General features: G+C 36.2%; 1 protein-coding gene across 11 annotated transcripts in view; it reads left to right on the forward strand.

Annotated features, from left to right (window-relative positions):
• The window catches only part of LACC1 (laccase domain containing 1), a 94,900-nt gene that overhangs the window by 34,028 nt on the left and 44,673 nt on the right, over nt 1–16,199 (forward strand). Inside the window, exon 9 of one of the 11 annotated variants that reach the window (XR_010123557.1) lies at nt 6,054–7,181. The exons of 9 other annotated variants lie outside the window; for them this stretch is intronic. The gene's annotated coding sequence lies outside the window, so the exon portion shown is untranslated. Of the gene's footprint in view, nt 1–6,053; nt 7,182–15,325; nt 15,469–16,199 lie in introns of those variants that run through there. One more of the 11 variants, XR_008493445.2, reaches the window with a different exon arrangement.

The raw sequence follows: 16,199 nt of genomic DNA on the forward strand, positions 1-16,199 counted from the left end.
GTTTTAATAAGCTACGCCACAATTATGTTGTCTAGCAAACCACCCAAAACAGTGGTGTAGAGTAATAAGTATTTCTGGCTGACACATCTAAAAGTCAGCTGAGGTTTGGCTGACCCAGCCTGGCTTTGGGAGAGCTTGGCACCAAATGTCTCTCATCCTCCTTGGACTACTTGCTGCACAAGACATGCTCTTCTCGTGGTGAAAGGCAGCAGTTCAAGAGAGCAAGCCCAGTTACGCAAGCTCAGTTCAAGCCTCTGCTCAGGTCATGGTCACTAGCATCCTATTAGCCAAAGCAAGGCATACGGGCAAGACTAAATTCCAGGGGTTAGGGAATATACTTTTCTCATCAAAGAGGGGGACAAAGGTGAATATTTTCAGAACAATTCTAATCTACCATACTACCTGAATTTAAAACTGGAATTTTTGTTTTTACAAAAATATTATTCAGTATGTTGTCAAAGGGCTGCACTAGTACAAATAGTTGATTCAACACAATTTCACAAATATTCACTGAATGTTTTTTATTTGTTGGGCACTGTGTTAATCATCCAAAATTTAAGGATGGATAAGACATAGTCCCTGCCTTCAAGAATCTCACAGAAGGAACTGTAAACAAAATTTGATGTGATGAATGCAACAAAAGCCTTTACAATTCTCTGAGGTTGGTGTTGTTGCCATTTTACACAGAAGAAACTGATACTCATAAAGATTAAATGATTTGTCCAACATTATTAACAGATAAAACTGAAATTCAAATTTCAGTTTAAATTTGGGAGTGGGAACTAAAACCTTAAACTCTTCCTGTCATTCCACATAACCTTCCCCTGAAAGTGAGCACAGAGGTGATCCAGTCTAATACCTCACTTGATACTGGGCTCTTGGTATCTGTAAGGTGACATAATGCCAACATCTTGGTGAATTGACCCCAGGATAACAGATTTAGAATGAATTACATATGCTTTCCCCTGCTCCATAATTCTACTCTTCTTACTCTGGTTAGATTTACTTAGAGTGCCCATCAAACTAATCTTGATAATAATATTAAGCAGTAAGTCAGATTTGCATACCTCTTTTGAGCTAAGAGAGATCTTAGATGCTGGAGGATGCTTTAGTCAGGCTGCATATTTTTAAAATATGTGAGTCACAGGCAATAACTCTTTAGCAGATAGAACTTTTGTTAATATAAACAATTTTGATGACAAAGGTATAAACTGAACAGACCATTGTGTCCTTCATTTCTGAGAAGTAAAATGTCTGTGGTCAGTAATCAGGTATCCTGAGGGCTAGTGTGTAAGTATAATTATGACTTTCAGCTCTATTAGCCACTGTGAAGCTATTACTGTAATGTTTTATTTTAATATTTTCTTAATGTGTATCGTAAAAGTTTCAATATAAAATGACTCTTCATATTTGTGCAGAAGAATTTTCATGAGTTTGAAGAATATTCACCATAACCCTATTGAGGCAAATTATAGGTACCATATTATTGTTTCCATGTTAAGAAGGAGAAACTGGAGAGAGAAAGAAAATATGCGCTTAACTTGGGTAAAGTACCAAGTCACTGGAAAAGTCAAAGATAGGACTGGAGTCTAGTTATTACTAGCCTGGATAGTAGATTTTTGGTTCTTGAAACAAAACTTTTAGGGAAGTATTAAGGGCACAAAAATAAACTCAACCTCTAAGGCTTAATTTTGTGTGGCTTGTCAGAAAAAGATTGAATCATCACATTTAATGCTGGGGCAAGAAACCAGAATAATTATGAATATTAGAAAGGGCTCAGAAGCTTGTTGAATCACAATATTTCTGTGCCATCATTTTATACTGAAGGATATTTATGTTCCATTTATTTTTTGCAGTGAGTTTCACGTTGGTTGTTTGGGGTTGATTCCAGTACGGTCCAGTGATGGTTAGGGTAATACTAAATGACAGTGTTTTGTTACTTGAGTTCTCCCTCTTCTTTCACAACTCCCAAGCTTGTCAGTACTTGAAGGATCGCTTCCATGGACGCTCAGCATTGAAAGTGTGTCTCAGTATTGAGAGTTTCTTTCTCAAACAATCCCAGTCAAAGCTTCATACCTTGCTTCCCTTTCCTGAGGCCTGAGCACTGGAACTGGGCTGGACTGGGCCCATTCTTCAGGTAGCTTGCAATATTAAATGTGTTAGAAAATACTTTCAATAGACCTCTACAGAATCAGGAAAATAATGACAAGAAAAATACATACATCATTCCTAATTTTAGGTCTAGATACTCAGAGAATAACTGCCTTATTTAAAGTGGGCAAATACCCTTAGAGAGCTTTAGGGGCTGTTTCCACCTGTGTGCTTCTGAGGCAGAAACAGATTCTCAGGTGTTTATCTTCTGAAAGGAAATTTGTTTACACAAAAGGGAGGTGAGGAGATGGCATGATATTTTAGAATGACTTGTCTATGGACTATATGAGCAGACCACTGGCATAAGAAACTAGATCTATTGGAAATTGATATACTTTCTTTTTAATTTTTTTGTCTTATTTCTAAAGAGACAAGTGGATGGAAAAACTTTTTGGCCCTCTTCCTTAGGATCAGAAGGTAAACATCTTCTCATCATGGGATGGATTATTTGGAAACAAGTCCATTAAAGAGAGCAATTTGAGATGGGAATACTCAACCTATTTTCATGCCAATAATGGATCCTTCCTCATGGCTGTGTTTAAAAATTTCCTCAGCCTGCTTGGAAGGACTGGAATTTATCAATTTAAGCATTTCCGTGACATCAGTTTTGTATTTCTCCACCTGAATTTCACAAATGCTTTTAGCTAGAAGGTATTTTTTCAGAATATTTAAAAAAGGTCAAAATAGCAAAAGTTTACAAGATTATTTTCTGTTTTTGGTTTTTTTTTTTCCTTTTGGTAAAATGAAACTGCTTCAGTAGTCAATTGCCAAATGATCTATTCTAATTAAATAATTGTTTTCTTAATTATTTCCATGGCTTGCAGGGTTATGGTTTTTAAAAAAATTAAGTCCTATAGAAAACTCATGTAACTTGCACTGAAATTTTTTGCAAATACATTCCTTTCTCCTTTAAAAATCCTTTCATGTTTGTCTCCTGTAGAGATTGAATTACTTGTATATCCTTCTTGTTTTAAGGCAGACTGTTCAATTTCTTTCAGTTTGTTGATTCAGTCATCACTTCTAGTATAAGTATAATTCAACTAAACTTATTATTACGGGTTTTTTTTTTTTTTTACTCTTTCCTCTCTTTATTTTGGGAAATTGAATCGATATGCTAATGAATTTATTTTCTGTGAGGGAGCCTTATTGTTCCTGTAATGAAGATTCCTAATTTATTTGGACATCTCTAGATACAATTTAATTGTTTTTTTGGTGGTTGAACTTTTTTCCTTTGGATAAACACCTATTCTGTGCCTTTCCCTTTCTGTACTTTTCTTTATTCATGGTTCAGATGGTATTGCTCAACTATCTAAAGGAGAATTCAAACATTGCTCAGGTGAGATTCAGGTTTTTTGGTCCCATAATAGGGAAAGCAAAAATGATTATTAGATGAAGTACATGCAAATGAAAAGCAGAAGTTGAGATGGATGGAGCTGATTTTATTTCTAAGTGACTTCAGAATGCCAGTATCAGGGCTAGAACTCAAATGTATTCCCTCTGATTTCAGATCCTAGATTTGTTTATTGGCTCTGTTGTCTCAGTGGTCCATTGGCCAGGTTTGTTTTCTTCTGAGGGAGAACAGTAGCTGGAAACAAATAGAAACTAGTTTACATCTTCCAGGAAAGATTTTGCCCTGCTAACTTTAGCTCCTTCCTCAAAGTTGTTAAAAGTCTATTGGCATGCTGAAGGAAAGGCATTCAAGTTCTTCATCACTAATGAATTAATTAATCAACACACATTACTACCCACTATGCCAGATACTGTGGATATACAAAGATAAATACAAATAACACCCTCTGTTTATTAAGCAAACCCATTTCTAGGAACTTCTTTTGTATCTTCTTTCTAATTTTCACAACCATCTTTCAAGGGAAGTATTGTTATCCCCATCCCCATTTTACAATGAGTAAACTGGTATTCAGAGAGATGAAGTGACTTGCTCAAAGTCACACAACTAGTAGATAGCTGAATTGAGATTTTTAACTCAGGTCTGATTCCGAACTAATTTTCATAGATCCTGCTCATTTACTTTTCCATTTATGAATAGAACTTGATCTCTGCCCTTAGAAGATTACATGTACACAAAAAATCACATATTGGATGATTCCATTTATATGAAATGCCCAGAATATGCAAATCTATAAAGACAGAAAGTAGTGTAAGAGTTGCCTAGGGCTGGGAGTAGGGGAGTAAGGAGTGACTGCTAATGGGTATAGGATTTCCTTTTGAGGTAGAAAAAATGTTCTAAAATTGTTTGTAATGATGGTTTCACAGTTTTGTGAATATACTAAAAATCATTCAATTGTGTAGTTTAAATGAGTGAATTCTATGGGATTATAGCAGAATAAAGCTGTGCATGTATTTTTTTCCCCCAAGGTTAACAGTGTAATGAGGAAGATAGATCTATGAACGGCTAATATTTCCAGGCAACATAAAAACAAATATGAGCAATGCACTCTGGAAACTCAGGGGAAGGTGTAGTTGTTAAGACCAGGAAACTGGGAGGTGGCTTTATGGAGCAGATGGCTTTGGAGCTGAATCTAAGAGCAAAATTAGAATGTTGGTAGGCAGAGAAGAGTGGAGGCTGAGAAGTCAGCATGGGCACAGTCATAGGTCCGTGAGAGGACTGGGTTTTTCTGTAAGAATGGCAAATCATCCAGCTGGAAGGCGATGAAAGGTGAGTGAGGAATGCAGAAGGAAATGAGGTTGGAAAGCATCTGACTGGAGTGTCTTGAGTGCCATGCTAAGGAGCTAAACTTCATTCTATATATAATATGGGGGATCTTTTTCACAGGTGGGAGATACTGTTTTTTTACATTTTTATTTATTTATTTATTTTTAATTGAGACAAGGTCTTGCTCTGTCACCCAGGCTGGAGTGCAGTGGCGTGATCATAGCTCACTGTAGCCTTTAACTTCTGGGCTCAAAGGATTCTCCCATTTCAGCCTCCTAACTACCTGGGACTACAGGGACATGCCACCCAGCCCAGCTAATTTTTTTGTTTTTGTAGAGACAGGATCTCACTTTGTTGCCCAGGCTGGTCTCAAACTCCTAAGCACAAGTCATCCTCCCGCCTCAGCCTCTCAAATTGCAGGAATACAGGCCTGAGCCACTGCCACTGGCCGAGAAAGAGTGCATTTTAAAACCGGATCCAAGTTTCTGTTTTTCTACATCAGAGATCAGAGAACTATTTTCAGCAAACCAACACCACCCATTAAATGAATGTTGCAAATTTGAGTTTTCCTAATTTTGTTTTAATGTGTTTATAGTATATATTTGTAAATTTCTTTGGGTTTCATAATTGTGTGTTTAAAAGGTAAGGCGTTTTATATATAGCTTATGCTTTTACCAAAGTAAAATAGTATGAATATAGATTTTTTTTAAAAAATTTCCCTTTAAAGTGAGTTCAAAATTTGCTTAAATGGGAAATATTTGTCTAGGAGATAGGCTATTAATCAAAGTCTCTTCCAAACTTGACCTGGTGAGCCCCATTCTATAGTGGGGGCACTCTAGGTATCTTATTCTGCAGATCTGAGAATCTGCACCAAAAAATCTCAGCACCAATGCACATTACAGTAGAGGTTTTATATAACAATTAAATAAGGATTTTATAGTTTGTTAATATAGACATAGAAGTAGGAAAATAGGACCTATTAAGAAATGAAAGTTTAAATAGTTGAACATTGTGAAGCAATCACTGGGCATAATCTTCATGTTCACGTAGGATAGAATCTTTGCTGTGGGTTGCATTTGATAAATTAAAATTTTTTTACGTTACATAATGTTGCTCTGGTTACTGCTATAGGTAGTATAGGGAATAATGGCCACAACAACCAGCAGCTTTTCCTCCATGTGCACTCACTTGATTTAACTTTATTTATTTATTTATTTATTTATTTTAGATGGAGTCTTGCTTTGTCGCCCAGGCTGGAGTGCAGTGGCGTGATCTTGGCACACTGCCACCTCTGTCTCTCGGGTTCAAGCGATTTTCCTGTTTCGGTAACCTGAGTAGCTGGGACTACAGGCGCATGCCACCATACTCGGCTAGTTTTTGTGTTTTTAGTAGAGACGGGGTTTCATCATATTGGTCAGGCTGGTCTGGAACTCCTGACCTCAGATGATCCACCAGCCTCAGCCTCCCAAAGTTCTGGGATTATAGGCGTGAGCCACCGCGCCCAGCTGATTTAACATTTTAACAGACTTATTTGACAGAAACAAATTGGAGCTGTTGGCTGACCATTTAACCCTCTGCTCTCCCCGCTGCAAAAAAACAACAAGAGCTTCATTATATTTTAGCTAACAGGTATTGGGCAGTAGTACTTCTTTTTTTTTTTTTTCATTCGTTTGTTTCAAAGAGATAACAGTTGACATACCCTTGAATACAAGCTCAGAGTTCATTTTCTGGTGAAAAAGGAATTTTGAAAGAGAAAATTTAAAAAACTCATACAAGTTTTTTTTTTTTCCATTTCCTTCTATATTTTAACTCTACAAACTGTAGTACCACAACAAGGGTGCAAAAAGCAGAGTTGGCATATTTGGTCAAATGAGACTTCATTTGAATTTTTAATATCTAGAAAATGATATTTTTTAAATTTCTTAAAATTTAAAATAGTTTTTAAAATTCAAGTGTTATATGTCCCCTATTATTAACATTTAAATTAAAAGATTGTTACAAATTCAATAAAGAAGGAGGCAAAAAAAAGTGAGGAAAAGACATTTTATAATTACTTCAGTTTTTTTAAAAAATTAAGTTTGTACTCGTTCCAATTGTTTTGATATATTTGACTTTCTTTTTGTTATTCTTCACCTCCCTCATTATCTTTCCCCCTTTCTCTCCTTTATTTCTCTTCTCTATTTACCATTTTCTTTTTTATTGCCTACTCTCCACTCCCTTTTCTCTCTTCTTCTCTAACTGGACCATACTTGGGACTAAAGAACAATTTATAGAATTAATGTTTATTGAGGATGATTTAATGTAATTTATTATTCATTTCAATTGTGAGCAATTAAACTTTTAATATTTTTTTCTTTTTATGAGGATGATGGAGCTGAGTATGAGGGGTGGTAGATTCAGGTATGAATAGTATATGCATACACTTACTCTAATCTGCTTTATCTAAGAAAATAAAGTTTGAAGTTATTAATACTGTACCTGTACCTGCATCTTTCCTTTTTTTTTTTTTTTGTCACCTCCTTCCCTATTTTGGTCCTGGCACGTAGTCTGATCTGTAGTTGAGATTATATGAACTTAGTATAAATTCTACTTGAATATTTATACTAATCAATGTCTCTAACTCCAATTTTAAAAGCAAAATTAGCATGCATGATTTGGCCTAAATTCTCCTGCCATTGGTGAAATAATCAGGAATTGAGAGAAATGTGTGTGAGCACTCCTTCCTAAGATTTCAGCAATACTGTTGAGAAGCAGAAGCTCTTCAATCTCTTAGAATGATAATAACCTTCTCTCTTAGTCCTTTTGCTTTGCTATAAAGGAGTACCTCAGGTTGGGTAATATATAAAGAAAAGAGGTTTATTCGGCTCACAGTTCTGCAGGCTGTATAAGAAGGTTGCCACCAGCATCTGCTTCTGGCAAGGAACCTCAAGAAGCTTCCACTTAAGGCAGAAAGTGAAGGGGAGCAGGTATCACATGGCGAGAGGAGGGAAGCAAGAGAAAAGAAGAGGTGCTAGGCTCTTTTTAACAATCAGTTCTCACACGAACTAATAAAGTGAGAGCTCACTCATTACCAAGAGGATGGCACCAAGTCATTCATAAGAGATCTGCCCCTAGGACCCAAATGCCTCCTACCAGGCACCACCTCCACCACTGGGGATCAAATTTTGACATGAGATTTGGAGGGAACAAATATTCAGGGTATATTATCTTCCTTTTCCTTCCAATACTCACAGTTTGACTCTTCCTCTTTTTTTGATCATTTGAAACCTCAAATTGTTTTACCAACACATTCATATTAATACTCTTGCCCATAAAGGAAGTGGAATTATTTCTGCTTGTTGAGACTAAAGAACAGGTAGTGAAACTATTCTTGTGGTCACTGAGCAAATCAAGCCAGGAATGGCCCTAAGCTGCACTCTAGGACTTTTGACCACTAGCTGTTCAAAGGAGGAAAAAGGAGTATGTGTGATTCGTCTTCTAGTGAATTCTCTGAGTGAAACATTCTAATGCTTTTGCCCATGCTAGTCACATACTTATAAATACGAGGCTATATCTGAGACTTTTCCAGGGGCATTTATTCTGGAAGAGGGAGCTAGATTTTGTTATAAAAATATAATGAAGGCCGGGTGCAGTGGCTCACACCTGTAATCACAACATTTTGGGAGGCCGAGGCAGGCGGATCACCTGAAGTCAGGAGTTTGAGACCAGCCTGACCAACATGGAGAAACCCTGTCTCTACCAAAAATACAAAATTAGCTGGGCATGGTGGTGCATGCCTGTAGTCCCAGCTCCTCGGGAGGCTGAGTCAAGAGAGTCTCTTGAACCCAGGAGATAGAGGTTGCAGTGAGCCAAGATTGTGCCACAGCACTCCAGCTTGGGCAACAAGAGCAAGACGCCATCTCAAAATATATATATATATATGTATATATATATAAAATGAAAAGCATTATAGGTAGAGAACTGATTCAAAATAATCATTTTACTAATGGGTGAGTTAAAGTGATTAAAGACATTGTGAGATTGTGTATAGGTTTGGAGAAATGTTCTTGAAATCTGTGAAGCTAGAAATTTTTTGTTAAGAAGAAATTTGTTTTGGAAAAGCTTATTTATGACAGTGGAAAAGTCAGAATTCAGATAATCAGACAGCATTATTGATAGCTTTGCTTTATAAAAGTGAATGGAAGAAAGGATGTCAAGATAGTCATGGACTATCTATAGACTTTTATATGTCAAGATAAAAGAAAGAATGTCAAGGTAGCAGTCTCCCATTGAGCCATCTTCCACTTTCTGCTACAACATTGACAGAATAGAATTGATTTTAAAAAAATACCAGCCACTAATAAGACAGTTTGCTAACGACATCTTGTGAGAAATTCCTCTAAAAACAAGATCAGGCCAGGCGTGGTGGCTCATGCCTGTAATCCCAGCACTTTGGGAGGCTGAGACGAGTGGATCACTTGAGGTCAGGAATTTGAGATCAGCCTGGCCAACATGGTGAAACCCCATCTCTATTAAAATACAAAAATTAGCCCATTGTAGTGGCGTGAGCTTGGAGTCCCAGCTACTTGGGAGGCTGAGGCAGAAGAATTGCTTGAACCTGGGAGGCAGAAGTTGCAGTGACCCGAGATCACACCACTGCACTCCAGCATGGGCGACAAAGTGAGACTCCATCTCAGAAAAACAAAACAAAACAAAAACAAAAAACCAAGATCTATGGCATCAAATATAGAACTCTAATTGGTAATTGACACAACTGTGCCACATAAAATATGGTGTATTAGTCAGGGTTTCCTAGAGGGACAGAACTAATAGGATAGAGCTGGGTGTGATGGCTTATGCCTGTAATCCCAGCACTTTGGGAGGCCAAGGCAGGTGGGTGACCTGAGGTCAGGAGTTTGAGACCAGCCAGGCCAACATGGTGAAACCCTGTCTCTAATAAACATACAAAAATTAGCTGAGTGTGGTGGTGCACACCTGTAATCCCAGCTACTTGGGAGGCTGAGGCAGGAGAATAGCTTGAATTCAGGAGGCAGAGGTTGCCATGAGCCAAGATAGTGCCGCTGCACTCCAGCCTGGGCAACTGAGTGAGACTCTGTCCCAAAACAAAAAAACAAACAAACAAAAAAACTGATAGGATATATATATATATATATATAGCAGTTTATTAAGCATGAATGCACATGATCACAAGATCTCACAATAGGCTGTCTGCAAGCTTGAGGAACAAGGAGAGCCAGTCCAAGTCTCAAAACTGAAGAACTTGGAGTCTGATGTTTGGGGGCAGGAAGCATTTAGCACGGAAGAAAGATGTAGGCTGGGAGGCTAGGCCAGTCTTACCTTTCCATGTTTTTCTTCCTGCTTTTTATTCACTGGCAGCTGATTAGATTGTGCCCACCAGATTAAGGGTGGGTCTGTCTTCCCCAGCCTGCTGATCTCCTTTGGCAACACCCTCACAGACACACCCAGGACCAATACTTTGCATCCTTCAATCTAATCAAGTTGACCCTCAGTATTAACCATCACAAATGGCGAACTTACTATTGTAAAAGAAAGTAAAAATTTATTTATCTCCCATGATCAGACTCAAAGATTCAGGGCCTATGACTAGAAAATTAAACTAGACTAGATTCAGGGCCTATGACTAGAAAATTAAAATGCTCTGATTTTCTGATTCAACCAGAATATCCCCACACCAACTATCTTACTTAAATAAACTGGGTAGTTTTTTGGGGATTAAAATCCTGTGGAATCTAATTTTTTAGGAAGAGTGTGTCAGTTCTCAGGACAATACTAATTACGAGTTTCTGATCCTCATCCTACTGACCCTCCTTCAAAAGGCCTTGGTTACATTTTTTTTCCTCTTCCTACCTTCTATAAACTGACTTACTCTTGTGTATGCTCAGCCTAAAACTCTAAAAAAGGGAACTCAGTTTGAGCTAGGTGCCCACCTTTGTTTCGTTTAATTAAGAGAGAAGAGGTACTGTGATGGTTAATTCTGTCAACTTGATTGGATTGAAGGATGCAAAATATTGTTCCTGGGTGTGTCTGTGAGAGTATTGCCAAGAGATTAACATTTGAGTCAGTGAACTAGGAGAGGTAGACCCACCCTCAATCTGGGTGGGCACCATCTAATCAGCTGCCAGCGAGGCCAGGATAAAAGCAGCAGAGGAACATGGAAAGACTAGATTGGTTTAGTCTTCTGGCCTACATCTTTCTCCTGTGCTGGATGCTGCCTGCCCTCAAACATCAGATTCCAAGTTCTTCAGCTTTGAGACTCTTGGGCCTTCCACCACAGACTGAAGGCTATGCTGTTGGCTTCCCTATTTTTGAGATTTTTGGACTCAGACTAGCTTCCTTGCTCCTCAGCTTGCAAACGGCCTATTGTGGGACTTCACCTTGTGATCATGTGCGTCAATACTCCTTAATAAACTCATATATATATGTATATGTATACATATGTATATATGTATATACACGTATATGTATACATATGTATATATGTATATACACGTATATGTATACATATGTATATATGTATATACACGTATATGTATACATATGTATATATGTATATACACGTATATGTATACATATGTATATATGTATATACATGTATATGTATATATGTATACATGTGCATATATGTATATACATATATATGTGCATATATGTATATACATGTATATGTATATATGTATATATGTATATATGTATATGTATATATGTATATATGTATATATGTATATATGTATATATGTATATATGTATATATGTATATATGTATATGTATATATGTATATATGTATATATGTATATATGTATATGTATATATGTATATATGTATATGTATATATGTATATATGTATATGTATATATGTATATATGTATATATGTATATGTATATATGTATATATGTATATATGTATATGTATATATGTATATGTATATATGTATATATGTATATATGTGTATATGTATATATGTATATATGTATGTATATGTATATATGTATATATGTATGTATGTATATGTATATATGTATATATGTATGTATGTATATGTATATGTGTGTATATATGTATATATGTGTATGTGTGTATATATGTATATATGTATATATGTATATATGTATATATGTGTATATATGTATATATGTATATATGTATATATGTGTACGTGTATATGTATATATGTATATGTGTATACGTATATATGTATATATGTATATGGATATATGTATATATGTATACATATATATATCCTATTAGTTCTGTCTCTCTAGAGAACCCTGACTAATACAGGTACTATGATACAATAGAGCGACAGGGGTTGACAGTGAGAGATCAAATACGAAGAAGGGGTATGGACTCTGCAGATACTCCAAAATGTGTCTACTTCAGGATGGTATTTTTTCAATATTCTACTAATTAAAGTTAGAGACAGGGTACTGGTCGTTTATAAAAAGAATCTATCTAAATTTAGAAGAGTTATAATAATTTAGGGCCTATGGGAACTGGAATTCGAGCTAGGTAAGAGCTGTGTGCTCGAGTATGTTCTGCAGCTGTAGACACAAAAGGGAACCTTAAACTGCTGATGTAAAGAGTGAATAGTCTTACTTCTGACTGTATGACTGAGAAATTTCCAGAATTGATGAAAGCCATGAATCCTCAGATTGGGGAAACACAATGGATCCCATGCTAAAAAATATACCAGACAACATTATAGTGAGAATACAGAACATGAAAGATAAAGATTTTTTAAAACCAACTAGAGAAAAAAGTTGAAATATATAAATCAACATTAAAAAATAACTTAAAGATGTATGTGTTTGGAAATTTAACTGTGAATTCAATTTTTTAAAAAGATATGGGGAGTTTGAGACAAGCCTAGGGAACATGGTGAAACTCTGTCTCTACAAAAAATGCAAAAATTAGCTGGGTGTGGTGGTATGTGCCTATAGCCCCAGCTATTCCGGAGGCTGAGGCGGCAGGATGTCTTGAGCCCTGGAGGTTGAGGATGCAATGAGCTGAGATCGTACTGCTGCACTCCAGCCTGAGCAACAGAGTAAGACTATCTCAAAAAAAAAAAAAAAAAAAAAAAAAAGATATGGGGCAATCTGGGTTAGCTAATTCTTCTTAGGGGTGAGCTTTGGTTATTTGTGTCCTCTAAAGAATTTGTTCTTTTTATCTAAGTTGAAGAATTTATTGGCATAAAGTTGCTCCTAATTTTCCTTTTAATGACTATAGAATCTGTAGTGATATTTCCTCTCTCATTCCTGATATTGGCAATTTATTTGTTTTCCCTTCTTTAGCTGAGTAGCTAGAGTTTATTAATTTTATTGACTTTTTTCCCCAAAGAACTGGGGTTTTTATTTTGTTTCACTGATTTTTCTTTACTGCTTTTTTGTGTTCTGTTTCATTGATTTCTATTTTTATTTTAATTGTTTTTTATGCTTATTTTGGGCTTTTCTCTTCTTTCTCTATTAATAGTTTCTTAAGGTGCAAACTTAAATCATTCATTTCCTTCTGCTTTCCAAATACAAGTATCTTATTCTATAAGCTCTTAAACCTCTGATGTCCCTAAAACTCCTTAGCGGGATCCAACAGATTTTAATATATTGTGTTGTTAAATCAAGTTTAGCCTAAAGCTGCCTTCTTACATATTTTAAGTTCGTTCTAAAGGTTTCTCTGTTCACTGTGTACTGTAACAAGTGGAGGTGTAAACAGACCGTGGCCTACACTTATGCTAATTACTGAGTTTTAGCCAATCAAACATAGCCAACTGTTTGAACCATGTTCAAATAAGGTAAACACCACGCTGTAGCCAATCAGAAGTGTTTATTTTCATTCAGCTCAATTTCTAATTTCACTCATGGTTTGTTCTTTGACCCATGGGATATTTAGAAGTGTTGTCTAGTTTCCAAATATTTGGAGATTTTCTAAATGCATTTTTGTTATTGATTTTTAAATTTAATTTCACTGTTGTCAGAGAATATGTGTTATTTCAATCCTCTTAAATGTATGGTCTTGCAGGTTAAATTTTGTTCCCTCAAAATACACGTTTAAGTCCTAACCCCTCGTACCTGTCAATGTGACCTTACTTGGAAATAAGGTCTTTGCAGATGCAGATGTAGTCAAGTTAAGATGAGGTCATACTGGATTAGGGTGGACCCTAATCCAGTGACTGTTGTTCTTATGAGAAGAGAGAAATTTTGACACAGACACATACAGCAAGAATGCCATGTGATGGCAGAGGCAGAGATCGTAGTGACACACCTACAAAGCAAGGAACACCAAGGATTGCTGGTAACCACCAAAAGCTAGGAGAGAGGGCATGAAGCAGATTTTCCCTCAGGGCCTCCAGAAGAAACCAACCTTGCCAATACCTTGATTTTAGCCTCCTAGCCTTTAGAACTAGAAGATAACACATTTATGTTTTTTTAAAGTCACTTAGTTTATGGTATTTTGTTATGGTGGCCCTAGGAAATGAATATACCTGGTAAATGTTCCATGTGCATTTGTTAAAAAAAAAATGTGTGCAGATGTTCCTCCTTAACTTATGATGGGGTTATGTCCCAATAGACCTATTGTGAGTTAAAAATATATTAAGTTGAAAATGCATTTAATTCACCTAACCTACCTTAAACGTGCTCAGGACACTTACATATGACCACAGTTGGGAAAATCATCTGGTAACAGAGTATGCTGTAGAGTATTGATTGTTTATTCTTGTGATCTTGTGACTGACTGGGAGCTTTGGCTTACTGCTGCTGCCCAGTATTGAGAGAGTATAGTACCACATATCACTAGCCCGAGAAAAGATAAAAATTCAAAATTCGAAGTAGAGTTTCTACTGAATGTATATGGCTTTTGCACCATCTTAAAGTTGAAAAACTGTAACTCAAACCATTGTTAAGTCAGGGACCACCTGTATTCTGTGAATGTTGGATGTAGTCTTCTAAAAGATTAGTTAGGTCAGGTTTGTTGATAGTGCAGTTTGAGTCTTCTATGTATTTCATGAATTTTCATCCACTTTCAATTATTGAGAGAAGGGTGTTGAAATCTTCAGTTTTCACAGTGGATTTATTTATTTCTTTTTTCCAGTATTATCAGTTTTTGCTTCATGTATTTTGAAGCTCTCTGATAATAGGTGCAAAAACATTTAGAATTGTCATGTCCTCTTAATGGATTGCTTCCTTTGTCATTAAAAATGACCCTCTTTATTCCAGCTAATTCTTTCCTTTGAAATGCACTTTATCTGATATTAATAAAACTATTCTAGATTTCTTTTAGTGAGTGTTAGCATGGAAGATCTTTTTTCATTCTTTCACTTTTAACCCATCTGCTTTTTAAATTTAAAGTGGGTTTCTTACAGACAGCATGTAGTTATTTTTTGATTTTATCCAATCTGACAAATCTCTGCTTTTTATTTGGTGTGTTTAGATCAATTACATTTAATATAATTGGTGATTGTTGAGTTTAAATTTATGCTTTTTGCCAGGTGCAGTGCTCATGCCTATAATCCCAGCACTTTGGGAAGCTGAGGCAGGGGGATAACTTGAGGCCAGGAGTTTGAGACCAGCCTGGGCAACATAGGAAGACACCTTCTCTACAAAAATAATACAATAAATACATAAATACCTCTATGCTTTTTCTATTTACTTTTTATTAATGATCATACTAAATTACACATTTTGGAAACTTGACAATTACTACAAGAAATTTGGAAAAAAGATATGTTTTTAAGTTAATTTCTTTTTTCTTTTTTTTCTTTGTTTTTTGAGACAGGGTCTCACTCTGTCGCCCACACTGGAGTACAGTGGTGTGATCTTGGCTCACTGCAACCTCTGCCTCCCAGGCTCAGGCAATTCTCCTGCCTCAGCCTTCTGAGTAGCTGGGATTACAGGCACGCACTAATACTGCCTGGCTAATTTTTTAATTTTTAGTAGCAACAGGATTTCTCCATGCTGTCCAGGCTTTTGAACTCCTGACTTCAAATGATCCATCTGCCTCGGCCTCCCAAAATGCTGGGATTACAGATGTGAGCCACTGTGCTCAACCTTAAATTAATTTCTTTAATATAATTTTGACATGTATTCTTTTACCCTTTGATTCTTCAAAGGATAAACTGTTTCACAACTCATTATAGGAATAGTTAGATACATTTTTAGGATTTTTGTCAAATGTGGGAAAACCTTGACCAAATTAGTTTCATATATGATTTGTAAGATTTGGAAGAATTTTCTAAAGGACTAGCCTCTAGTTCAAAACATTTCATATTGTTTTTCTTTGCTACTTGTGTATTTCCAGTGGCAAGTGCAATGTTCATATCACTATATGTCCTCTGGCCATGCATTATTTTGTCACAATTCTGA

The sequence above is a fragment of the Pongo pygmaeus genome, chromosome 14 (genome assembly GCF_028885625.2).
Source record: "Pongo pygmaeus isolate AG05252 chromosome 14, NHGRI_mPonPyg2-v2.0_pri, whole genome shotgun sequence".
NCBI classification, from domain to species: domain Eukaryota; kingdom Metazoa; phylum Chordata; class Mammalia; order Primates; family Hominidae; genus Pongo; species Pongo pygmaeus.